The following is a 27,459-nucleotide window of genomic DNA, read 5'->3' as shown; positions in this document are numbered from 1 at the left end:
AAAAAAGAACTCATCATCTGAACGTTCATTAAAAATATTCAAACTCCTCTTTGATTTAAACCCAAACCCACGCCCCGGATGCAGTGAAGGGATCTTAATCGGATAAATCATCAGGGGACAACGCAAGCGGTTCACACTACAGGTTGGCTTTATGGTTACATGCGGACCCGGCTGTAAAGTTTACACCATACAGAGAACAAGTGACAGAGGACGAGTGTCAAATGTACTGAGGTCTCTCGCTGCATCCCTTCCACTTCCTTCAAAGAGATACAATACATTGAATCATAAAACATTAACCTCGAAGATTCAAAATGAGCCAAGCTCAGATAAGCATGGGGGCTCCTGTGAGATGGTCATTGTGCATTTAGAAAGAGCAACTACACTGGCCGAAGGATCGAGACGAACCTAAGTTAAGGGGGTTCGCATGGCCTAGTTAAAGCTTTTAGACACTTGGGGAACACTTTGGGAACTGGTGTCCCAAATCTCCAAAATCTATCTTAATCTGGCATCCACCCTTCATATTTCATCAAAGCACTTCTGCTTTTTCAACTTGTAAAGACTTTCAGATCATTTCAACCAGACACAAACCAATGTGCCAGAGTGCCTCATCATGAACAAGTGAGAGACATCCAACTGATTGTTTACCATGCATGCTAGGATGCATGCAGGGTTATCCTATAGCTATATATATACCTATATATTATCGACCTTACCTGACTGTTCATACTCCCTCCTATCTGTATTACTTGCATTGATGACCTACCTTCCTAATTATGCTCCCTAATTATGCTACCTCGTGTACTCACCATCCTTGCCTATGTAAAGCGCTCTGTTATCTGCAAAGATCTTGTTGGCGCTATATAAAACTTTCAAAATAAAAATAAAAATAAATAAAATGCCGCTCCCACAGGACACAACACTTCTCAAGAGAGCATACCACACAAACATATAACCCTGTTTAGGCCGGTTGGCCTACATCAAACCAATACTGAGTAAGTAATACTTTATTGTACATGGTTATTTAAAACCTTTACAATATAAAAGAAGAAAGTTCAGTTAACAAATCATGAATCGAGTTCATACATGTTAAGACAATAATTCCTTCTATAAAAACATAGTAAGATAGCAGTAGCAGGGTTAAAATAAGCTTGAATTTATGATGGTCGGCCTGATTATCATGGAAAATTGTGCAGTAAGTTCGTCCTGGGTGCCGGCCGAGGGGTAATGTAGTGAAGTGCGGTGCAATAGAATATTTTAGAGAGAGCTCCTTCAGTTAAAAAAAGCCTGTTTGCGTTACAAGGAAGAGTAATTAATTATAGTAACAGTTTGCGGTATCCCTGTTGTATAGTCAGTGTTAATCAGTACAAGACAAAGTTGAAGTGTCCTGCTCGAGCTTGCTCTTCAGGGGTACCGTTGGATTGATCCTCTCGTCCTTCATGGTGCTGCTAAAATTTTGTTTGTTTCCTTCAACATTTTGAAGCGGTCCTCCGCTGTTTCAAGGAATTTTACCATACGGCAGCTCAGTTGGATATCGTCGCCTTTGAAACAAGCGAGCACCGCTTGCCTGCAGGTCCGTATCTTACGGATGTTAAAAAGTGGTCTCAAGAAGGAGCGTCGTTCTTGAATGAGTTTGCTGCAGATGGTGATCTGATGAACTGTGTTTTCTTTGCCGTTCCTGCAAAGTCGGCATATTGTTGGTGATTGTGGCCATATCCATGGAGGGAAGTGGGCCGCTGACGGCAATAGCCCTAGGCGAAATTTCCGGAACTTCTCTTTTATTTTTTTGGTAAAGCCCGTCTGTAGATAAGCTTGGGGCGAGGACTTGATGTATGATTGAACTGTAAGCCAGCTGTGAGCCCGCTTTGACAAAACGGCTTTGTCCTGCAGCAGTGATTGACCACTTTTTTTTAAGCCTGCTGGGGAGCCTGGGAGTTCCCATAATTGCCGTAGGCCAAGATCATCAATAGCGGCCTCCAAGTACAGCCTTGTAGGGCAAGTTTCTTTATTTTGAAGTTCCTTCCACAGGAGAGCATTTAGGGTTTTCGGGTCTCCCCTGCTTACTTTGTGCCAGCTTTTTCTGTAGGTTCCTTTGCGTGCCAGCTCTTCTTTTGGTAGCCCAAATTCTAGTCTCATTTGGGCAGGCGATGTATACCTAGGGAGGCCAAAGATCATACGTAGCGCCTTTGCTACCGTTCTATCTACTAAGGAAGAGTCCCTCCCCCTCATAGATTCGCTGCCATAAGTAATGGCTGGGATTAATTTTGCCTGAATCACCTTTATGAGAGGAAGTAAGCTTGGGCCAGAAACCGCGTTTAAGTTTCAGTGCCACCGCAATAGTTAGCCCTCTCCTTTTTATGGCTCCACATTGCGGCTTGAAGTTGCCCTTGTGGTCTATGATGACCCCCAAATATCGATATTCCTCGACCATTTCCAGCTCCATGGATGACAAGAGCCAGTTCTGTGTTACTTTCTTTTTAGGGAGGTTAATACACATTATTTTGGATTTTTCGGGGTTAATGTTAAGCCTGTTAACAATAGGGGCGTGGCCAAGCAACATGGCCGACAGGACGGGAGCCCTGCCAGCTCCCGTCCGACGGACCCAGAAATCCTTTAAAACCATCCTGTTTGGGCTCCTAGGAAGCTGAGGCGTGGTGGGTCATAAGAACCCCTCGTGCTGTGGGCACCCCTGCCGTTGCGGAAACCTCTGGCGACAATCGCTAAATCCGTCTACGACGCCCGGACGGTATCGCCGGGCCTACTGTCTACGCGAGACCGGGGCTTGAGGCCTGCCCAGGCTGCGACCTTGGGTGGAACTCCTATCTGTGATCTACGCGGTGACCCGAGGGCTGCCGACACCGAAGACACTACCCAGGGAGGTTCCGCCGAGAGGGTTCCCATGCTGTGAGCGGGCCCCGGAAGGAGGATTTGACGAGAGCCTCTGGTGGGGGCAGGGCCTAGCTTGCAGCCTACACCGGCCGGGAGCGGAATTCACAGAGGAGAACCCCGAGAGGAGCGAGGGGGTTTTGGCGACCCGGTGGAGATCCGAGACCCCTAGGGCGACCGCCGGAGGTCCAGACCCAGCTAGGTGGGATCCTGAATATCGCCCACGTGCCCTGACGCCGTGTTCGGACCCTGGGTCCAGCGTATCCTGAGGAGCCTGAGTCCCTGACTGATATAGGAACTGACGGGGGACACACGACCTCCAGCAGGTGGGGCCTGGAGCTGGACATCTGAGTCCCTGGACTATCGGGCGACTTTGGTGCTACAGGACCGGGACCTTGATATACTGCTGGTGAGCTACCCTCGCCGCTGGGGGGGGTTTTCTTTGGCAATGCGCAAGGACAAGATGTCCCGCTTGACGCAGCCCAATACGATTACTCAATACACCACTCAGAGACTGCCATCCCAGAGGATCACACGCCAGTCGGGTCAAGACTGGGGCCATGCCTGAAATGGGGCTAGTCCGCTTGGTTGAGCCTAGTGATCTTCACATTGATATTGGGTCGCGCTGGGAGGGGGGTGGGGGGGTGGTTCTGGTTCTATTTTTTGAGAGTGAGTGTTGTGTGAGGTGAATGGGATGGCTGTGTACGTCCTGGCACCAGCAGGGGGAGGGCAGGGTAGCATATTTTGTTGTTGCTGTCATTTTGCTCGTGGGTGGGGGTGGGGGGGATGTGTTCAACGGGGTTTGAGGCAATGGGAGAGTTGGGCGGGGGGGGGGGAGGGGGGGAGCAGTTGGGGATGGAATTGTTGCAGGCATCAAGTGTATCACTGTTCGGACCCAGGGGAGGCGGATCACAAGAAACAGAGCTGGTGGCCCGGATGGGCGCTACCAACGATTATGGGATATAAATTCTTAACCTGAAACGTGCGGGGCTGGGCACTTGTACCAAGAGACACAGGGTCCTGTCCTTCCTCCGACGACACAGACTCTCCATTGCATGTCTGCAGGAGACTCATTTAAATGAGGAGGATGCACAAAAGTTGTTCAAGAAATGGAGGGGCCAAGTGTTCCACTCCTACTTTTCTACGTATGCTAGGGGGGTTCTAATCTGGGTGGCCCCTGGAGTCCCCTTTGCCGTCCAGTATGCAGAGGCGGACATTGATGGCAGGTACCTGCTCCTGCGGGTGAAGTTGGATGGGAGAGATTTTTCGATATTAAATTCGAATGCGCCTAATGTGGACGATCCGGACTTCTACTCCCATCTCCAGGAGGTCCTCGTTTCGGATCTGGACGCCCCCCTCCTCTGGTTTGAGGACTTTAATTGTGTGTTAGAACCAGTTTTGGATAGGCACCCGCCCCGTACTGGCACGAAACCACGCATGACAGCGCGACTCCGGGAGGTGATGCACAACTTGGGGCTCGCTGATGTGTGGCGCCTGGGTAACCCCACACAGAAATTGTACACCTGTTACACCCCGACACACAACACCCATAGTAGGCTGGACAGGGTCCTCGCCGCTAATATTGACGCGTCTCTTTCTTTAATGGTCACCCATCAGGCACGCTTCCTGTCGGACCACTCACCAGTGACGTGCGTCGCACAATGGGACAACCAGCCCTCCCGCCCTCGAAATTGGAGGATGCCGATGGACCTCTTGCAGGATCAAGTGGGGAGGGATCATGTGGAGAGCGCCCTGAACAACTACTTAGACTTGAACTGGGAGGGGGGTGACATGACCTACTCGACTAAATGGGATGCTCTGAAAGCGGTGATATGCGGCGAATGTATGGGCCTCACTTATGGGGTCCGGAGGCAACTGCTCCGTGAATTGCGGGAAACGGAAGTTGATCTTCTGTGCCATCAGACTCTGTAGAATCCTGATAATTCGGACCTGGAGTCGGAGCGGACGGCCCGTGTGTGCGTGCATGACATACTTACTCGCCTGGATCAATACACTCTGGGTCAAAATCGACAGCGTCTCCATCGGGAAGGGGACAAGTCTGGCCGGCTGTTGGCCTGGATTCTTAAGAAAGAGTCCGCCCAGGAACGGATAGTTGCTCTGAGGGATCCTTCGGGGGACATGGTGCACTCGGAAGCAGGTATTCTCCAATTCCTCCGGTCCCACCTGCAGATGGTATATGCCGCGGACCCTTCGGTTACGGAAACCTCCTACCAGCCTTATCTTCAGGGGCTGACTCTCCAGGCCCTCCCGAGGGAGGCCGCAGAGGAGTTAGATGAGGTTTTGTCGCTCCGAGAAGTGAGGGTAGCAACGACCAGCCTACCGAGGGCTGAATCCCCTGGGAGCGACTGTTTCCCGCCTGAATTTTACCAGGCATTTGGGGATGTCCTTGCCCCCCCATCTCCTACAGGTATACCTTGAGGCGCTGGATTGTGGCACCCTTACGCCTACCATGAACCTGCGTGAAAGTTGCATGATCCTAAAGCCGGGTGGGGACAGCTGCGATCCCGCGGTGTTCCGGACCATAACTTTGATCAACACGGACGTGAAAATCCTGACCAAACTGTTGGCCACCCGACTGGCGCCGCACATGGCCCAACTGGTGCATCAGGACCAGTGTGGGTTCATCCCAGGCCGCAATACCGCAATGAATCTACGGGGATTGAACCATATACTCCATGAGGTGCGTGGTGGGGAGGATCGCCAGGTCCTGGTATCGATTGACCTTGCCAAGGCGTTCGACACTGTCGACTGGGGGTACCTTTTGGAGGTGCTCCGGTTGGTAGGGATGTGGCCCGTATTTTGTGACTGGAACAGGATCCTTTACAGGGTACCTCAAGCCTGAGTTAAGCTTGCGTCAGCGCGTTCGGAGGACTGGCTTTTTTGGGTAGGGGCACTCAGCAGGGGTGTCCCCTCTCGCCGCTCCTTTATGCCCTGGCGATTGAGCCTTTGGCGGTCTCAGTTCATACAGAAATGGCACAGTGGGGGATCAAGGTGGGAGACTCAGTAAATGTGGTCTCCTTGTATGCAGACTATGCGCTCTTCTACTTAACGACCCCGGTGGAATCATTACCCAGCTTGCTGCAGCATCTGGGCCGCTTTGGTGCAGCCTCGGGTCTGCGCATAAATGCTGGGAAGTCCCTAATCTTTCCCCTGGTGGGTTATGAAATGAGCCCGCAGATGGACCTGCCGAACCTAGGGCTGCGATGGGACCTGGAGGCCTTCCGATATCTGGGAATCCAGGTGGCCCCGTCCGACGAGCAGTTGTTGGCCCGTAATGTCGAACGGGTACTCAGATCCCTGCAACAGTCTGTGTCCTTCTGGAACAAGCTGCAATTCTCCCTCATGGGACCGCTGGCTATCGCCAAAATGGTGATGCTGCCAAGGACGTTATACGTCCTGCAAAATTCTCTGTGCCCGCTCCCCCCGCAAATCTTTCGCACGCTCAACACGCTGCTCACTTCTTTACTCTGGGCAGGCCGGCGCAGCAGAGTTGCTCTACAGACCGTTGTCCGGAGCTGGGAGGAGGGGGGACTGGAGGCGCCGAGATTTGACCTGTAATATTATGCAGCCCAGCTACTGTCGGCTGCTAGGTGGTTCGCAGACACTGATAATTGGGAGATGAGACTCCTAGCAGGCAGAGCGGACGAGCGGGCACTGCAGGTGGTCTTGATGCGTGGAAGAAGAGCAGACGAGGCCTAGCCATATGTAGTGCGCCACACTGCGGGAGTCTGGCAGCGGTTCGTAGAGAAGATCTTGAGGCGGGCCCCTTTCACAGGGAGCTGCCGGTGTGGATTTTGGCCCCAGTAGTAACTATGGAGGAACACATGTCCTTTCGGAACTGTCGTGCAGGGGGCTGCGAGACTTTAGCAGATCTTTATCCGGACGACTCCTTGTGTCCATCGAACAAGCCACGGAGGCCTTGGGGCTGAGTGGGGGGCAATACCCGCACTACCGGTGACTCCAGGAGATGGCGAAGGCGACTTGGTCACAGTTCCCAGAGGCGCCCCCGCTGTCCCACACCCGTAACATCCTCCTTTCCTGTGGTAGGGGACGGAGGCTGATCACTTTGCTGTACTTGGCCATGAGGCGGGACTCTGCCCCGCCAGTTCCACCGTCCTGGGAGGCCTGGGAGGTAGACCTTGGTGTTACTTTGGAACCGGGGCAGCGCAAACGCATACGTACCCTCACCCGTAAGGTGTCGTGCAATGCACGGTTTAAACTGATCCATTTAAATGTTATGCTTTGTACTTATATGACCCCGGTCTCCTTGCGGCGTATCTCTGAAGACAGACGAGACAACTGCCCTAGATGTGGGGTGGCGGGGGCGGGATTCATGCATCTGGCCTGGGACTGCCCATTGGTCGGGGACTTCTGGAAGGCAGTGGTGGAACACATTTGTACCGTTACCGTCCTCCGGATTGACTTGACCCCGCTTCATTGTCTATTAGCCTTGGTCCCCAAACCCAAGAAAAGAAACCTGTCCTATAAAATGTTGCAATTCTTATTGGTGTTTGCGAGGCGAAGGGTGGCAATCACCTGGATGGGACAGAGGGCCCCTGAGATGTCGCTATGGCTTAGGGATGTCAGGGAGTGGTCCCTGGCTGAGGAAACACATATGCAGCGCACACACAGGGATGAGAAGCTGCAGGAGGATTTGCTTGCATGGAGAGTGATGTGTGCTACGGGGTCGTCCAACAGTGATTCGGATGGCACGAGTGCTGAGCTGTTTACCCCCCAAGGAGTCGGGATCCGAGGGAGACGGTGGTGGGAGCGGGGAAGGGGGGACTGTCCTGGAGTAGTGCCCTGCTGACAACGCACGTATATTCCCTGTTGTTGATGTGAATTGATTTGCTCCCTAGAGATATTGCCTAAACTGTGATGTCTGTATCCAAGTGTGCCATAATCAGGTGAACAAACTGTATACACGTTTTTTACTATTGATGCCAATTATGGGGGGAACTGTTTTGCTGTTACATTCAAAGAAAAGTCTAAAATAAAGTTGTTTTTTTTTAAGTCTGTTAGCAATACAATATGTGAATTTTCAAGACAATTTTATGTAATTGGAAAAGAGGACCATCCTCAGATCTGCCCAACCCTGTACTTGCTTTGAGGTGAGAGATTTCCTTCTTGAAAGATATGGTTGGGTATTTTGAATTGGCTGCCCTTACAAAATAAGCAGGTGAACCTACAAATACAGTTGTGTGCGCAGGAACATCTCTGCAGGGGGAAATGAGCTACCCCTTCTGGAGAGAACTTAAAACTCCTGTGATGGTCGATACACATTTCAGGCATCTACAAATGTGGCAATATCACCCTCTCCCTTGGCTCAGACTCAGGACACAGCCAGAACTGCAGACCTACATATGAAGCAGCAGAGTTTGAAGTGATTCCTGGTTTGAGCCGGATTCGTAAAGCGCAGCAAATGCTGAAGGCATCAAGGCGCTGAAGTCCCGAGGTATAGAACAACCCACAGATGGATAGGATAATGTTACTTACCCAGTAAGCATCTGTTCTTAGCATGTGAACTGTAGATTCACATGCTCTGCATACCTGCCATCTATTGTTGGGTCAAGATGTTTGCAAGTTGTTTTTCTTCGAAGAAGTCTTTCTAGTCACAAGGTAGGTGACTCCTCCTTTCAGTGATATGGGCATCGACTCCATTGTTAGATTGTTTTCCCGCAGAGGGTGAGAATGGAGTTAGCAAGGGTGCAATAGATATGACAATGCGTATGTATATAAAGTAAGAGAGAACTGCAACAGGCATAAGTACCTGGGGAGGCGGGTGGGTGCATGTGAATCTACAGCTCTACATGCCAAGAACAGATGCTTACTGGGTAAGTAACATTATCCGATCGAGGCATGGGAGCTGTCGATCACATGCTTTGCATAGAATATACAGCAGTATTCTCCTAAAGCGGTGGCTAGCCTGTACCTGCTGCAGTTGTCTGAAAGAGTGTTCTAAGTACTTCCTGGCCTGCATTAGCTTGTCTTGCTAACATATCTACACATTAGTGCTCTTGTGTGGTGTAGACCATGTTGCAGCCTTACAAATGTCAATTGTATCCTACATGGGAATGTACGATACAATTGGTAATGGGAATGTTTCCTAAGAAAGCCATAGTAGCCCCTATTTTGCAAGTGGAATGCGCTCTAGGGGGTATTGTTAAAGTTCTCTTTGCTTTTGCATAACAAGTCTGAATACATTTAACAATCCACCTGCCAATACCCAATTTGGAAATACGATTGCGCTTGTGAGGAGGAGAAAAAGCAACAAAAAGTTGTTTACTCTTACGGAATGACTTTGTTCTTTCTATGTAGTATAAGAGGGCTCTTCTGACATCTAAAGTGTGTAGAGCTCGTTCTGCTACTGAATCCGGTTGAGGAAAGAACATGGGTCACTCAACGGATTCGTTGATTTCAAAGGCAGAAACTACTTTAGGTAGAAATTTAGGTTGGTTTGTGAAGCTGGAAGAAAAGTTCTTCTATGGTTAGTGCCTGTAGCTCACTCACCCTCCTCAGTGAAGTGATTGCAAAGAGTAAAGCGATGTTCTATTAGCGAAATTGCAGTTCCCATTTATGTATGGTTTCGAAAGGTGGGCCCATTAATCCTGTAAGGACTATGTTAAGATTCCACACTGGGGCAGGTGGAAGTTTTGGTGGTGTAACTTTGTTTAGTCCTTCCTTAAAAGCTTTGATAACTGGTACTCTAAAGAGAGATAAGTGTTGCCTTTTTTGTAGATAGGCAGCTATCGCAACGTGTTGTAAATAGATAGAAGTGTACGCTAATTCTAAATGCTGCAAGTGTAACAAATAACATATGATATTTTGTATGAAAGCATCAAGAAGATTGAGGTTATTACAATAAATATCAAAATGCTTCCATTAAGCTGCATAACAAGCTCTCGTAGTAGATCTTTGGCCTCTCTAATAATGTTCATACAGTCTGGTGTAAGATTCAGATAACCAAACAGACTTCAGGAGCCAGATCGCCAAGTTGAGTTCTTTGAGATCTGGGTGTTTGATTTCTCCATGGCTGTGTGTGAGGAGATTGGACAAGATGCAGCTTTTGATGTGGAACTACTGATAGTTCCAGCAGGATCATGTGGGAGCTACTAAAATCAGTATGAGGGATGTTTGTCGGAGTTTCCGTACCACTGACTGAGTGAGAGAGGCGGAAAACGTAGGCAAATATCCCTGACCAGTTCATCCATAGTGCATTGCCTTTGGAGGGCGGGTGTGGATACGAAGCTTGGGTATTTCCCATTTTCGTGTGTGGCGAAAAGATCTATTTGAGGAAACCCCAACTTTGACAATACGGGTGGAGAACTCCAGGGTGAAGTTCCCACTCGTGGATTTTCTGCCTCGGTCTGTTGAGAAGGTCGGCAAACTGATTGTTTACTCCTGGGAGGGGTTCTGCTAGGAGATGGATTTTGTGGTGTATGGCCCATTTGCATTTTAGCTAGGTATGACAGTTGGAGAGTGTGTGCCACCCCCCTGTTTTTATATATAATACATCGCTGTCATGTTGTCAGTGCGAACTAGGACAGCGTTGCCTACAAGGTGAACTTGAAAGGCTTTGAACGCTAAAAACACTGCTAGCAGCTCTAGATGCTTTCTGTTGGGAGCTTTTTGCTTTTGACTCCACAAACCTTGAATTGTATGTTTCTGGAGATGAGCTATCCAACCAGTGAGTGACGCGTCTGCTGTTAGTATTGTCTGTGGAACAGGATCTATGAACGGACGTCCTTTTGACAAGTTTAGTGGGTTCCACCACTGCAGAAAGCGATGAGCACAGCTGTTCACCAACACTAGATCGGTTTAGAGACTCTGCGACTGGTTCCACTGACTTGCTAAGCATTTCCGAAGGGGACGCATGTGAAGCCTGGCATGGTGAACAATCATGATGCAAGAGGCCTTCATTCCCAGCAGCTGCATATACACTCGAGCTAGTAGTGAGTGAGTGGACTGGAAAGCCAGAACGTTTTAAGTATCTCAAGTGGCTCCTAGATAGTTTCGAGTGTTGGAAGGTTGAAGATGCGATTTCAACACATTGACTGTGGACCCCAGTTGGTGCATTAACTGCAGTGTTAAGTGAGTGTGCTGGAGACACGTTGGGTACGTACTGGCTTTGATAAACCTGTCATCTAAGTATGGGAAGACATGAATGTGTTGTCTTCGTAGGTGAGCAGCGACTACTGCCAGACATTTCGTAAAGATTCTGGGAGCCGTGGTGATTCCGAATGGGAGTACCTTGAACTGGTAATGCTGCCCCGCTACCACAAATCTGAGAAATTTGTGATGAGTGGGATGTATTGGAATGTGAAAATACGCGTCATTTAGGTCTAGAGTAGACAAAGTCGCCCTGTTGTAACAGTGGGAGCACTTCTTGAAGTGTCACCATGTGAAAGTGGTCTGATTGTATGTAAAGGTTTAATTGTCTGAGGTCTAAAATAGGTCAGAGTGAACCTTTCTTTTTGGGTATGAGAAGGTAGAGGAAGTATACGCCAGACCCCTAATATTGCAATGATACAGGCTCTATGGCTCTCTTCAAAAGGAGAGATTGAACATCTTGTTTGAGGAGGTGTAATAGGTCTGGTGACATCTTGTGTGTACATGGAGGAATGTTTGGAGGATTGTTGGTAAGCTCCAGGCAATAACCAGAATAGATAATTCCTAGCACCCATTTATCTGTTGTTATTGCTTGCCAGACGGGTAGGAAATAAGAAAGATGCCCTCGACAGAAGTTAAATGATGGTGGAGGGGGCATGGAGGGGGGGAGTGAAGGCAAGTCACTGTTTGGCATTGGAGGGGGAGGTGCAGGTGTTGGAACCTCTACCTTTGCCATTGTTGCGTCTGTAGTCCCTCTGATGAACACCTTGGTATCAGAGGACTGATTGTTGCCCTTGTACGGTGTAGAGGCAGTGTCAGAGGAGCTATTCCTGGACCCCCTCACGATAGAAGGAACGCCGAAAGGAACACCGGCCAGAAGGGGACTGTAGGGTTCCCATAGATTTTGCCATAGCTGTGTCCTTTTCCATCTTTTCTAAGGACGTGTCTACAACAGAACCAAAGAGGTGTTAACAGGCGTGTTAAGAATAGAAGCTTGAATTTCTGGTTTAAAGCCAGAAATTCTTAACCATGCATGCCTTCTTAGTAGCACGCTGTTTTTGACGGCTCTAGCCGCAGTGTCTGCCCTATCTAACACGCACCTAATGGAATTGTTAGAGATGAGCTTTCCCTGTTGCACTAGGTCTTGAGCTTTGGACTTGTGCTCATCAAGCAGGAATTGGAGAAATTGCTCCATTTCGTCCAAATGCCCCCTATTGTACCTGGCTAAAAGGGGAAACGATCTTTACCACTACTCTTTAACAACGAGGGGCCTGAACCACGATCCCTCAACCACTACTGCATTTACAACTACCTAGTCTAAACAACGACCTGCATGAAGAGATTAGTGGTTTCTTTTTTTTTTTTTTGTCTCCTCTCACATTATATTTTTATTATTATTTATTTATCAAACAGCAGCACATTACAATGCACACAGGGCCATTCACCTACATCCCATCTCGGGCCGGCGGTAGGCCAGGTCTCCTCAGCAATGAGGCAATAGTGTATCAGATGGAGTTCACAAAGAAAAAGCCCTCACATTGGAACAGTCCGGTGTGCAGTTCGAGCGGTGAAGGTTCCAATATGGTAATACCATCAGTGATGTAATGTGCACCATTCATATATGGACATAATCGTAAGATTTTATTTTTTCTCCCAACAAGTTCCCCTAACCCCCAAACCCCACCACCCCTTAACCGGTCCCCGTTCTGCATGTTCCCTGTGATGTAAGATGTAATCTGTTGGAGTGACATGGCGTGTAGTGTTGTGTACGTCCCGCTGTGTGCGCAGGTGCATGCGTGGTACTGTGGTGCTGGGAGAGGCTGAACGACTACAGCGCTAGGTGGTGTTGTCTATCTAAAGGTGAGGCCGCTGGAATCAGGGGGGATCTAAGGTCGCTGCGCTCTCCTGTCCCTCACCCCCTCCCGAGGTTGAGTCATCCTCGTCCAACCTGGAATTGAGATAAGTGCGATAGAGCTCCCAGAAGTTCTTGGGGCGACTCCGGGGAGGGAGTAATTCGCTATACGACTCCGCCTGTGTGTTACAGTACAGCATGTCGCTGGCCCATCGCTTCAGAGTCGGGAGCGGGCCCCTCATCCAACATTAAGCAACGACCCGCTTGGCAAGTAGCATGCCCATGCTAACCAGTTTACGCACCGGCGCCGGCACATTCCGCGCATGGCCCAGCAGGGCGAGGGCGGGGTCTATGTCCAACTCCTGGTCCGTTATTCTGCTTAATTCCGCAAATATATTGGTCCAGTATTTACGGACCCCCGGGCATAACCAGGCCACGTGTATAAAGTCCGCTACTGGGGCGCGGCATCTCTCGCAACGGGGTGAGTCGCGAAGGCCATAGCGGTGCAGTCTTTCCGGTGTGTAATACACCCGTTGTAGAAATTTAAAGTGAAGCAGGCGGTGTCTCCCGTTCAACGAGATCCGCCTGGTGGCCGCGCAGCAGTACGTCCACATTCCGTCGTCAATGTGCATGTCTAAATCGGTCTGCCAGGCCAGTCGCGCCTTTGTATACTGAAATGCCGTGTGTGCGTGTCCCATACTGTAAAGCTTAGAAGTAAGCTTCTTCGGAGATTCTGAGTGAATGACATACTCTAGCTCTGGTATCACAGGGGGTTCCTCCATATCAGGGCCTAAGTGATCTAGAAGGGCGCTACGCACTCTGTGATATTGGAAGCGGTGGAGTAGGGAGGTGCGGTCACGCCCCCGCGCCAGCTGATCCCACGTCTTAACCCTACCGTGTTCGAAAAGATCTCCCAGCGTGTGCGCACCCAGATCTGCAAGTGCTCTATGTACACCCGGTTCCGCCAATGTAGGAAGCCAAAGTGCCCAATGTATCGGCATATTAGGGGCATACAGTAGCACCTTGTCTTGCCTCTGTACTATGGAATGCCAAGCATGGTTAGTAGACCGGATAGAATCCAGGACTCCTACTCTGCGATCGCCAGGGCTACAGATAGTCGCAGGGAGCGGAGTAGGGGCAGCGAAAAGGCGCTCCAGAATCACATGCGGGATGTCCGGGCTGCCGTGTATCCAGGTATGGAGATGGGAGGCCTGCGCAATCCTATAGTAACGTTCTAGGTCAGGGGCCGCCAACCCCCCTTGCTCGTATGGGAGCTGGAGCACCCTCCATTGTACTCTAGGTTGCTTCCCGGCCCAGGCGAGCCTAACAAGGAGTTTGTTCAAGGTCGTGAAGAAGGCTCTAGAGAGGACTATCGGGAGGTTATTAAAGAGGAACAAAAATCTCGGGAGGACCACCATTTTCATCAAGGCAATGCGGCCCATTAAAGAAAGCGGGAGCTTGATCCAGAGCTCAATATCATCTTCGAGTTTGCTATATGCGACCCCGTAGTTTTCCCGCAACACAATATCAGGGTCCGTGTGTATCTTTATACCCAGGTATCTGATCGGGTCTGTGGACCACTGTAGTGGGTATTCCATCTCAAAGGGTTCGGTAACAGGAGTCAGGGGGAATGCCACTGACTTTGGCCAGTTTACTTTCAGTCCGAAAAGGGCCCCAAACCGTACCACCTCCCGCAAGACCGATGAGAGGTTGTCCACCGGGTCTCTGACGTACAACAATGTGTCGTCCGCGTATGTGGAGATACCGATCTTGTAGGTAGGGTAGTTGATGGCTTCGTAGGAGTGGTATTCCCGCATCGCGCAGGCCAGCGGTTCTGCAACCAGCGCGTACAGTAGCGGCGAGAGGGGGCACCCCTGTCTCGTGCCCCGGCTTACAGTGAACACCTCTGAGACTGCATCACCCAACCGAACTCTCGCGGTGGGCCGGTGATAAAGCGCGCCGAGGAGTTGGAGGAAAAGGTCTCCCAGCCCCAGTTTCCTGAGGACTTTACGCATGAACGTCCACTCCACGGAGTCGAACGCCTTCTCCATATCTAAGAAGACAGCAACTGCCTTGGTGTCATGTTTGGTGTGTTGAATGGCTCCCATAACCGTTCTGATGTTGTACGTGAGGTTTCTGGCCGGAATGAAACCTGCCTGCTCTGGGGCCACTAATTCCGGGGCTACGAGCGCCAGTCTGTTTGCCAGTACCTTAGCGTATAGCTTCGCGTCTACGTTGATAAGGGACATGGGGCGATATGACCCCGGGAGGTCAGGCGGTTTGCCTGGCTTCAGTATCGTCACTATGAGTGCTTCTCGCATGGAAGGCGGCATAGCACCATACTCGCAGATCTCGTCAAAGAGGGTGGAGAGATAGGGCAGCAGCTTGTCCTTGTACGCCTTATAAAAGGCGACAGTTAGTCCGTCGATTCCAGGCGCGCTTCCAGATCTCATGCTATCTAGGGCGTCTGCAATCTCCTCCCGGAGTATGGGGGACATCAGGAACTCCCTCTGCCAATTCTCTAAGAACGGCATTTTGATGTATTCTAAATAATTGTCAATGTGGCTCTCCACTCCCGAGAACTTACTGGAGTACAGTTCCTGGTAGAATCCCTTAAATTCCGCCAGTATATCTTCCTCCGTTGATAGTGTCTCCCTGTCCGCAGTGCGCAATTCTGTGACCCCCTGTCGACGCCTGGCGCCCTTCATAATCCTGGCTAGCAGTGAACCTGGCCGGTCTCCCTCACCATAGGCGCGGGCCGTTGCGTATTTCCCTAGATGCCTGACCTCTCTGTCTGCCTCCTCGTGGAACTCTGTCAGGAGCTCTCGCAACATCTCATCACCCTCCGAGGACGGGTCTGCCAGCCGTTGGCGTTCACATTCCGCAATGCGTCCCTCAAGAAATGACAGTCTGCTCCTAATAGCCTTCAGGACACTGGAATGCTTGGCCATAACGACACCTCTAACATAGACCTTAAATGTTTCCCAAACCGTCCCGAAGCTATCCACTGTGCCCACGTTATTAGAAAAGAACGTGTCTATGTCCTCCCCTAGTTCTGCCCGGAATGACTCATCTAACAGGGAGTACGGTGGGAAGCGCCACGTGAACGGGGGGATTCTTGGATGTGGAGTGATCAGGACCAGCAATATGGGGGAGTGGTCCGATAGCGTCCGTGGGAGTACTCTGCAGTCCTTCACCATCGTCAGCAGGGTAAAAGCAGACAGCCAGTAGTCAATCCTAGTGTGGAGGTTGTGATACGCTGAGTAGTGTGTGTAACCCCCCTTTCGCTGTGTCTCTCCCTCCAGACATCCACCAGCCCCAGTCTCACCATTTCGGCCTGCATTTGTTGCGCAGCTGCTGCCGGGCGCCTGGGGGGCCCCCCCGATCTATCAAGTTCAGGGCTAAAGGTGAAATTAAAGTCCCCCCCCCCCCAAAGCATTTTATCTGTGGGCCAGTCGGCGCAGTGACCCGCTACTGCTGCATAAAAGTCTGGGGAGTCATAGTTCGGGCCATACACATTCATGACCAGGAGGTTATGGCCCTTACCCGTGCATTTGCTTAGCACGAATCGGCCCTCCGGGTCTGCTCTCAGTAGTGTGAGTGTTAGTTTGGATTTAGGGTTTACCCACGTGAGGACTCCCCTAGCGTGTGAGGTGAAGCCCGCATAAGTGGAGTTACCCTGAAGGCCCCTATGTGCGTGCATTCTACTGTTGTTGGGTAGGTGCGTCTCCTGTAGCAGAGCCAGGTCTATGTGGTGTCTTTGGAGGTAGTGCAGCACCTTGCGGAGTTTCCGGTAATTGTTCAAACCCCTTACGTTCCATGTCAGCGCAGTAAGGGTCTCAGTGTTATTCAGTGGGTCTCCGAGTGACGTATCAGCCATTGGGGAAGTAGCAACATCTAATGAGCACCAACAGTACATATCCCGCCCGCCAGTACGTGCCCCCACCACCAGCCCCCTCCAAGGTAAGAAACATTGCAGAACACAGTGTGGACCCCCCCCCCCCCGACCATCCCGCAATACAGAACAGATATCCCCCCCCACCTCCCCAGCCAACCGACCCCAACCTGGTGTGACCGAATCCCCTGTGTCCCCCCCCCCTCACCCCCTAGCAAACCCATTCAAGAACACCCCAAACAGGCTCAATCTGAGCCGGAACTGCTGGCAGCGCTAGGGCAGAGGTAGCCTACTCGTTCTGTCTGTCGTCCACTGTCCCACCTGGCCTTCCGTACAATGGTATATAAGCTGCCCCAACGCCAGCGCCTTCGAGAAGAAGCCCAGCAAGCCAAGAGTACATAATAAGTTCAGGCCCATTGTCCGAGCCCCCACCCCCCGCCCCTCCAACCGCATCTGACCTGTCTAGTGTCCGGCTCCAGGGCGGATGAGCCCGCCTAGGGCAGCACTGTGCCGCAAATGTGAGGGCCCAGGGGCACCCAGCCGAATCAATCGGGTCTCACCCACTCGACGGGGTCCTGTAGATCCAAATGTCCAGCAGTATGAACTGAGCGGGGAGACCGCATCGTGTCAGAGCTGAGGGGTGCCATGGGTGCCCCCAGAGCAGTGGCTCTCCGTTGCGGCCCTGGAAGCGTTCTTCTTCTCAGTCCTGTTCCTCCAGGTCCTCAGCACCAGATTGTTCCGTTGCACGCGTCTCCGAGCTTCCTCTGTTCTCCCTCATCCACACCTTCAAGGATTTTTGCAGTTCTTTAGGATCTGTGAAAAAGTGCGAGTGACCCTGTCTGTTTATGCGCAGCCGCGCCGGGTATAACATGGCGTAGTCCAAACCAAGGTCCCTCAACTGTTGTTTGTACGGGACAAAGCGCCGACGTTCCTCCTGCACTTTGGTGGTGAAATCTGGGTATAAAGATATGTTCATCCCCTCATATTGCAGTGACCCCTTCTCGCGGGCCACGCGGAGCGCAGCGTCCCTGTCCCTGTAGTTCAGTAATTTCGCTATTATCGGCCTGGGGTTTGCGCCCGGTGGGGGCCTAGGTCCAAGGGTGCGATGAGCGCGCTCCACAATGAACATTGGGGAAACGGTGTCGTCTCCCAAGAGCGTCTTCAGTAGTTTTTCAACAAAAAGTTCCATCTTACCCGTTTGGGTCGACTCGGCCACTCCCGTTATGCGAATGTTGGATCGCCTTGAACGCGCCTCCAAGTCCTCCGACTTCTCCTGTATCACTTGGAGCAGGCGGCCAAATTGTTTTTGGTCAGCATCCCACTCCGTCTGCGCCTCCTCAGCCTCCGTCAGTCTACGTTCGGCCATGTCGAGTCTCTCCGCATGCTTATCCACCCTCTCCGTCATGCGGTCCATTCGATACGCCAGCGCATCGATCTTGTTGCCAATGGCCGACATACCTTCCTGCAGGCCCTTCTCCATAGTTGTGAGCATTCCTTTGATTTCAGCGCAGGGCGAGGAACCCGGATCGTTGGTTGCCCCCGGTGACTGGGAGGTCGGAGGGCCTGGTTCCTTCTGCCGGCGCTGGTCGAACGACAGTTTCGACTGGGTTCTGTCCCCCTTGACCATTGTCGCGCTTCTCAGACGGCCTAAAGGCCTCACTGTCAAGGAGAGTGCTGCTAGTGCTCTGTACGCTGCTCCCGCTGGGTGTTGACCGTTGCAGCCGGGCCGTGGGTGTGCCGCCGTGTCCTGGATATCGTGGCGGGCTCCGCTCAAGGTGTCGACTGGGCTAGTATCCAGCCGGGCGACCGCTCCCCGGTCTCGGCGGTATTACCTGAGTCCCCTGTCACATGTGGTACATCCAAACTGTTCCGCTCGCCCTCCTGGTACTGGAGGGGCTCGCTCGTCGAAGGGGCCTGGGTGATGGCGCCCCGTCGGGACCCGGCCGGTGCCACGTGGTGCGTCACCGTCTTCGCGGTCGGTTCGGTGTTCTTCCAGGTCTCTCGGCTCCGGGAACCCTCACTGGCTGGCTATCCTGCGTGGTGATGTGGCGCCGTGGAGTCCGAGGGTCAGCCTTCGCTGGGACCCGGAGGGGTCCAGGTCGTCCGGCTCGCGTGGCCGCACGTCGGATCACGCAACTCGGCCTCGCTACCAGGGGAGGTCGGGGATCCTGGCCTGGTCCCTCGCCACCTCGTAGACGGTGAAAAGCAGTGTGTCCGAGGGCGAATCGCTCCCAAACTTCGGGTGGTGGTGCGGTAGGGGCAGGGTCGACAACTCCTGCCGTTTTCGCTGGGATTTTTCTGCTGGGCGAGGATCTTTGTCGGATATTCGGTGGCGCCGACGCGGAGCTCTGCTCTTACGCGTCCGCCATTGACGCCGGCTAGCTCCGCCCCTAGTTGTTTCTTTTGTTATAGTAAGTTAAATCAGTCTGATTTGTTTTTTTCTTAGAGTGTAACATTATGTAAAAATAATTAACAGTTTTACATTTTCTACGTTTATTTTTGCAATCTTACTAATTAATGCAAGTTATTTAAATTTACCTTCTGGGACCAGTAGATGGCGGTCTTGGATTGTTCATGACATATATAGTGGCAAGTGTATCACAAGTATGAGTTTTTGGGTGGCACAGTATTTTTAGGTATATTGTGTGTGTGGGTTTTTGGGTGGCAAGGGTATTTTTTATATTTTGAGTGGGAATGGGTTTTTGGGTGGCCCGGGTAATTTTAGGGTGGGTATTGGTTTTTGGGTGGCAAGTATATTTTTTGAGGGTTAAGGGTGGGCAGGGGGCTTTAGTTGAAAAGGGTAATTTGAGTGTTTATGCTAGGTATGGTTTTAGGGTGGCAAGGATAATTTTAGGATTTTGGGTGGGTTTGGGCTTTCTGGATTGCAAGGGTATTTTTTGGGTTGGGTATGGGTTTTGGGGTGGAAAGGGAATTTTTAGGGTTTAAGGTGGGTGTGGGCGTTTGGGTGGCAAGGGTAATTTTAGGATTTTGTATGGGTGTTTGGGTGGCAAATGTATTTTTAGGGTTAAAGGTGGGCAGGGGGGTTTTTGATGGCCAGGGTATTTTTAGGGTAGGTATTGATTTTTGGGATTGCAAAGGTATTAACAGAGTTTAGGGTGGGTGTGGGATTTTGGGTGGAAAGGGAATTTTTAGGGTTTAGGGTGGATATAGGTTTTTGGGTGGAAAGGGAATTTTTAAGGTATGGGGTGGGTGTAGGTTTTTGGGTGGAAAGGAAATTTATAACATTAACAGCGAGTATAGGGGTGTGTGTGTATATGTATATATACATACATACATACATATATATGTGTGTGTGTATGTATAGTGTTAATACTGATCAATATTAAATTTACAACGCATATGTCTTTAGCATGCATGCCTTTACCACGAAATGTAAGATTTTTACAGGTACATACAAATCCATCACACATACACACTATATATACATATACATATATACACACACATACATATGGGTTTATACTTACCCGGAAATTAGATACATTAATGGGGTGAAGGCATTCCTGGTAAAGGCGTAGTTGTTGTAAAAAATAGTAGTTGTTCAAACTTAAGTGGTTTAGACTAAGTAGTGGTTGAGAAGTCGTTGTTTAGACTGTAGTTGTTCATGTGGTAGTTGTTCCATCATACAACCGGCTAAAAGAGCCGGTTGTATGATGGAAATGCATACAGATAGAAATGCAACAGAAATTTGCAGCTTGGGATGCTACTATTTTCCCAGAGGTGACTATCAACTAGCATTCTTTGTCCGGAGGTGGAGCATCTCGTGACGTTTGAGAAGTGGCCCGTTTACAGGCATTGGAAACTACTAACAAATCTAAGAGTAACTGGCTCTTGATGTAAACTGGGTCTGAAGGTGCAGATTTATACTTTTTGTCTATTCTGGGGGTAAGAATACGTGCCCGAACAGGATCCTTAAATATGTCTTAGCATGTCTTTTAGCATGGGGAGTATGCGAGAGGATCTTTGGGAACGGATAAGTGTTCCAAAAAGGAAATCATCTCCTAGAGATTCTTTGTGTAATTGAACCCCGTGATAATCAGCAGCTCTGCTTAACAGTTCTATAAAGCCTACGTTGTCATCTGGTGGAGAAGGTTTAGTAGGGTAAAGATCAGGGTCATTACCTGTGAGAAAATATGTGTTATAATCCTTCCTGGGATCTGCAGGTGCCGGGAATATACTTCCCGTCATCCGGTGTGTATTGTGGTGTTGAATTAGTAGGTAGTAGGGGCAATTAACAAGTGTTGTGTTTCTGGGGAAGGAGGTGATGGAGGAGGAGGCAAAGGGTTAGTACCCACATGTTTCTTCTTTAAACGAATGTGATAGGCTTCCTCTGAGTCAGATTTGCGTTTGAGTGGCAATTTGGTCGCAATATGTCCAGTTTTTGGATTGATTTACAGTTCCTTTTGTTTTGGGTTGGGTTTTGAAGGCGGGACATCGAAACAGGGCTCCTTGGATGGAATCGGAGAATCTTTATGTTTCGGTGCTGGTGTTTTCAGTGCCGGTGTCTAGGGGGCCGAGGATTTTGGTTCCGAAGACAATTTCTTCGTCGAGGGAGGTGGGCCCGAGACAGGTTTTGGCTTCGACCACAAAGGTTTCGGCTTGGCGCCTGAGTGTGGACGACTCGACCCCAAGAAGGAAAGGTTTTGATGAATGTTTCGGTGCCGAGCCCGAAGGAAACATTTTCTCTGTACCGACCAGGGCCCGAAGGCAGAGGTGGAACCAGAGTCTTCTTCTTGGCTGAGTTGAATAGGGGGGGGGGGGGGGAGGTAGGGATCGGTACTCATGATACGCTGACCTTCTGTAATATCTTTATCCACATTAGAGCCGGACTCGGTCCTCTTGTTCCTCCTCGGCCCCTATGGCTTAGACAGTTTCGTGTTCGGAATCTTCTCCGAAGAGGTCAGGAATGGAGCCTGTGTTCTGGCTCTGCATGTTGCGACATCGAGCCAGACTGTCGCAGAGCATTTTCTTCGAGCGCAAAGATTTATGCGCATCGCAGTCTTGTTCGTTGAGCTTTGGACAGGTTGCACACTTCGTGCAAGTAGGTGCACGGGAACTTCGTGTGGTATTTGAATGGAGTCTCTTCCATCGACTGCGAGGCAGACTGACATGGATAGGTCCAACCGCCTTCCACAAGTTTCCTGATCGAAAAGAGTTATGTATTAAATACGATGCGTAGAGAAAAGGAATATGCGATCGAGAACAATACCATTGAGGGTAAGTGGATTGCGCATCGAGGGGTAACCGAGAAACAGTGTCAAAACAGAGCACAGCAATTCACGTCCGAACCAGATAGCGGAAAAAAACAAGGGAGTCAAAGCCCATGTGCACTATCACCGAAAGGAGGAGTCACCTACCTTGTGACTGGAAAGACTTCTTTGAAGAAAAATAACTTACAAACATCTGGACCCAACACTAAATGGCCGGAGTTTGCAAAGCATGTGATCTACAGCTCACATGACTCAACCACACAACGTTATTGCAGTGCAGAGGAACTTTATGAAGTAAACAGCCATGTCCGTAGTGCCTTTCTGAAAAGGGTTTGCATTTAGCGGTAGTCTGGTGGTGTCCAAATGCTCAGTTGGGTTTTTACACATTTTAATCATTTGATAGTTGCACTTTCAGCACCGCGCCTCGTTGTCTGTTTTCTGTTGCGGCGATTTTGTGCTTTTGTGAACGCCTCCCCGGTCCGACACAATTCACTTGAATTGACTGTTGCGGAGGGGAAAACTCAAGCTGTCCACTTCGAGGTTGCTAGAGGGGGACAAGGGGAGGTTGGTGCTCTAGCGGATGAGAGGTGCTACTTACGGGCCATGTGCTCGCGGGCGCGCACTGTAGTCACGCCCGCCTGCACTCGGACCGCCGGTCCTACGGCTCTACCCCATCGCCCACCAACCAATCCATGACCCCACAGGGGCTATGACAACCAGATCAAGAATCCCTTTAGCTGAACCTCGTACTCATTACAGCCGAACTCATCTTAGAACAAAGAGAGCCTCTCAGCTCAAGGATACCGGGGAGGTTCGTACCTCCAAGATATGCAAGAGTCCAGGAGGCACAGATGGCGTGGGGTCTCTTTTGCATCCTCGCTATTGTACGCACAGTTAACTCCAGATGCTCTATGCCTCGGAAGGGCTCAAGGGGGCTACCTGTGTCCGGCATCTATGGCCGCCTGCTTCCTCAGGTGTAGAGTCAAGGTCACCACTGCTGATGCGCACAGGAAACTGTTGCTTTTCCCTTGCAATGCAGGAGAAGTGAATGAGAGCCAGAGCAGCTCCCGTCTCTTAAGAATTACACTACCTTAACTGAGCTCAGAAGGATGTTCGCACCAGTAGCACTGACCCCGGTCAGTGAAAGGGTACCAACACGGGTTTGCATCCAGCAGGACAGACGGACAGACCAAGAATCCCTCTCTTTCTTCCTCCACAAGGAAATTGTTTTCCATCCTGCTAATTTCCCTAAATCCACACCAATTTTGAGGGCATTATCTTTCCTTTCCACACTGCAAATGGATATACTCCTGCCACTGGCAGGAGTAAATTTCCAACCATGGATTGTCCTTCTATGTTATTAAAATGTATAAAGCGCGCAAATACCGAAACCTGTGTCTTGGCGTTAGTAGTCCAGAATGAGCAGGGACCTCGATTTGTTAAACAGCCAGGTTTTAAGGGCCTTCCTGAAGGCTGTCAGAGAGGGAAGAGTTCTGATAGAATTGGGGAGGCTGTTCCAGAGCTTCGTAGCCCCCACTGTGAAGCTCCCACCGCCCCAATGGGCTCGGTGGAATCTGGAAGTAAGGATCAGTTATGCTTCTTCAGAACAGAGATATCTATTTGGGGCATACCAGTGCAATGATCGCCTCAAGAACTGAGGGCTGGTGCTGTGAATTGCCCTGTAAGTAATGCCAAGGACCTAGAGGCGCCTACACCTAAAGGCACATCTTCCCAGTGCGGCTGCCCAGCTTTTCTCAACTCGTTACTCTAGCAGTGACTCAGAACAGTTCGGTGTGGTTCAGGGGGGCTGGGCATTCAGATATCTAGAAGTTTTGTCCTGGGAGATGGAAATGGGGGATGGGTCGGCTTGCTGCTTCCCTAAACCACCAAGTGCATTTAATTTTGGGGAGGAAGACAAGAGATTCGCTCAGCTGCAATGTCCAAGATGCACATTGGTAGCCAATCTTTTCTTACCCGTGCAGATATACAGATTTAAAGGCACACTTCAGTCATGTCCCAAATGATAAAGGCCAAGGTCCTAAGTATGAGTGATTGGACAAATCTTTTACTGGAAAGCTGCCCCCTCACCACCCTTTCAGATAAAGCTTGGCCCTTGACCATAAGACATGCAGTTCCATCATCCGTGTCACAGCCTCATTAGTGGTTGTAGGGACCACTTTCAGAAAGAAGTTGGAAGACCCCCCACATGAGGAAAATTGCAGAGTGATGTCTAGAATAAACTACATGAGCACTGCGTCAGGGCTGTTCATAGGCAGGCCCAGCACTGTTGTACGAACAACGGGCCAGCTCTAATTCTCACATTTTACACCTACCTAGCTACAACACATGCCAAACATCGGTGCATACCATCAAATACAATGTATGCCCAGAGGGCAAAAAGGTTGGGGCACATAAATGGGTCTTGTCACACTCACGCTGTGGGCAGCTCATGTCATTAAGAACCTATGACTGTCCCTAAGGATGAATGTAGTTTTCCTGTTTGAAACACTCTGCCCCATAGAAACTGTCAGTGAGATCCATGGAGACAGTCACACTCTCAGAGAGTGATCTCTGATTCTGCGTGCTCCACACATGACTGATCTCATGGTCACCAGGGCTCGACAAGTTAAATGCTCACTCTGAGGGCCTTCAATGGCTCATGGTGCTTCACACATTACTGACCTCAAGGTCGCCAGGGCTCAACAAGTGCAAAGCTCCCTCTCAGAGGGCTGTCAATGAATCATGGTGCTTCAAGCATTATTGACCTGAAGGTCACCCGTGCTCTAACAGCTCAATGCTCACTCGTGTTCACCAGGCCTCAGAGCGCTCAATGCTCACTCTCTGAGGGCCTTCAATGGGGTTTGACCTTTGCCACCTATGCTGCCTGAAAAGGACGGTCTTACTGGTCATGTTTTTTGTCACTGAAGCACACGTGTAGTGTCGTGTACGCTGTCCGAAGTAGGACGGTTGCAGTGTTTGCAGTCCTCTACTGGTACTGTGAGGTTCTTCTAAAAGAAACCACCTGCCTGTAAGGCTCCCAAGGCCCTCACTGGGTTAGTAACTTTCTTCAGCTGCTCTAGTGAGTCGTCTACTGTTATTCCAAACTGTTACTCAAGTGACCGAATTTTCCTAGTTTTTTTGTGGCATTAACAACTCACCAGTCGAGATGAATGACGCACCAGCAACATTATAAAACTCTTATCCACTCCCGAAATCATTTATGGTAACACGTGAACACACTTTCACTTCCCGGTGTTCCACACAGAGAGGTTACAGCCTCAGGTCAGCTAGCAGTATTTAAAGTACACCACTGAATACATTATATAAACGAAAATCCAGGCACTGCAACAAGTCAGAAAAGACTCATAGTTAGCAGTATTTAAAGTACACCACTGAATACATTACATAAACGAAAATCAAGGCACTGCAACAAGTCAGAAAAGACTCATATTTAGCAGTATTTAAAGTACACCACTGAATACATTATATAAACGAAAATCCAGGCACTGCAACAAGTCAGAAAAGACTCATATTTAGCAGTATTTAAAGTACACCACTGAATACATTATATAAACGAAAATCAAGGCACTGCAACAAGTCAGAAAAGACACATATTTAGCAGTATTTAAAGTACACCACTGAATACATTATATAAACGAAAATCCAGGCACTGCAACAAGTCAGAAAAGACTCATATTTAGCAGTATTTAAAGTACACCACTGAATACATTACATAAACGAAAATCCAGGCACTGCAACAAGTCAGAAAAGACACATATTTAGCAGTATTTAAAGTACACCACTGAATACATTATATAAACGAAAATCCAGGCACTGCAACAAGTCAGAAAAGACTCATATTTAGCAGTATTTAAAGTACACCACTGAATACATTATATAAACGAAAATCAAGGCACTGCAACAAGTCAGAAAAAACTCATATTTAGCAGTATTTAAAGTACACCACTGAATACATTGTAAAAACTCATATTTAGCAGTATTTAAAGTACACCACTGAATATATTATATAAACGAAAATCCAGGCACTGCAACAAGTCAGAAAAGACTCATATTTAGCAGTATTTAAAGTACACCACTGAATACATTATATAAACGAAAATCAAGGCACTGCAACAAGTCAGAAAAAAACTCATATTTAGCAGTATTTAAATTACACCACTCAATACATTATATAAACGAAAATCCAGGCACTGCAACAAGTCAGAAAAGACACATATTTAGCAGTATTTAAAGTACACCACTGAATACATTACATAAACGAAAATCCAGGCACTGCAACAAGTCAGAAAAGACTTATATTTAGCAGTATTTAAAGTACACCACTGAATACATTACATAAACAAAAATCCAGGCACTGCAACAAGTCAGAAAAGACACATATTTAGCAGTATTTAAAGTACACCACTGAATACATTACATAAACGAAAATCCAGGCACTGCAACAAGTCAGAAAAGACTTATATTTAGCAGTATTTAAAGTACACCACTGAATACATTACATAAACGAAAATCCAGGCACTGCAACAAGTCAGAAAAGACACATATTTAGCAGTATTTAAAGTACACCACTGAATACATTATATAAACGAAAAATCCAGGCACTGCAACAAGTCAGAAAAGACTCATATTTAGCAGTATTTAAAGTACACCACTGAATACATTATATAAACGAAAATCAAGGCACTGCAACAAGTCAGAAAAAACTCATATTTAGCAGTATTTAAAGTACACCACTGAATATATTATATAAACGACAATCCAGGCACTGCAACAAGTCAGAAAAGACTCATATTTAGCAGTATTTAAAGTACACCACTGAATACATTGTAAAAACTCATATTTAGCAGTATTTAAAGTACACCACTGAATACATTATATAAACGAAAATCCAGGCACTGCAACAAGTCAGAAAAGACTCATATTTAGCAGTATTTAAAGTACACCACTGAATACATTACATAAACGTAAATCAAGGCACTGCAACAAGTCAGAAAAGACTCATATTTAGCAGTATTTAAAGTACACCACTGAATACATTATATAAACGAAAATCAAGGCACTGCAACAAGTCAGAAAAAACTCATATTTAGCAGTATTTAAAGTACACCACTGAATACATTATATAAACGAAAATCAAGTCACTGCAACAAGTCAGAAAAAACTCATATTTAGCAGTATTTAAAGTACACCACTGAATACATTGTAAAAACTCATATTTAGCAGTATTTAAAGTACACCACTGAATACATTATATAAACGAAAATCCAGGCACTGCAACAAGTCAGAAAAGACTCATATTTAGCAGTATTTAAAGTACACCACTGAATACATTACATAAACGTAAATCAAGGCACTGCAACAAGTCAGAAAAGACTCATATTTAGCAGTATTTAAAGTACACCACTGAATACATTATATAAACGAAAATCCAGGCACTGCAACAAGTC

General features: G+C 48.9%; 1 protein-coding gene across 5 annotated transcripts in view; it reads right to left on the bottom strand.

Annotated features, from left to right (window-relative positions):
• The window catches only part of PHF21A (PHD finger protein 21A), a 679,011-nt gene that overhangs the window by 428,196 nt on the left and 223,356 nt on the right, over positions 1 to 27,459 (bottom strand). The gene's annotated exons all lie outside the window — the stretch shown is intronic.

Source organism: Lissotriton vulgaris, chromosome 2_2 (genome assembly GCF_964263255.1).
Source record: "Lissotriton vulgaris chromosome 2_2, aLisVul1.2, whole genome shotgun sequence".
NCBI lineage: Eukaryota > Metazoa > Chordata > Amphibia > Caudata > Salamandridae > Lissotriton > Lissotriton vulgaris.
Note: the sequence above shows the minus strand (reverse complement) of the source record. Positions and strands in the feature narration are given on the sequence as shown.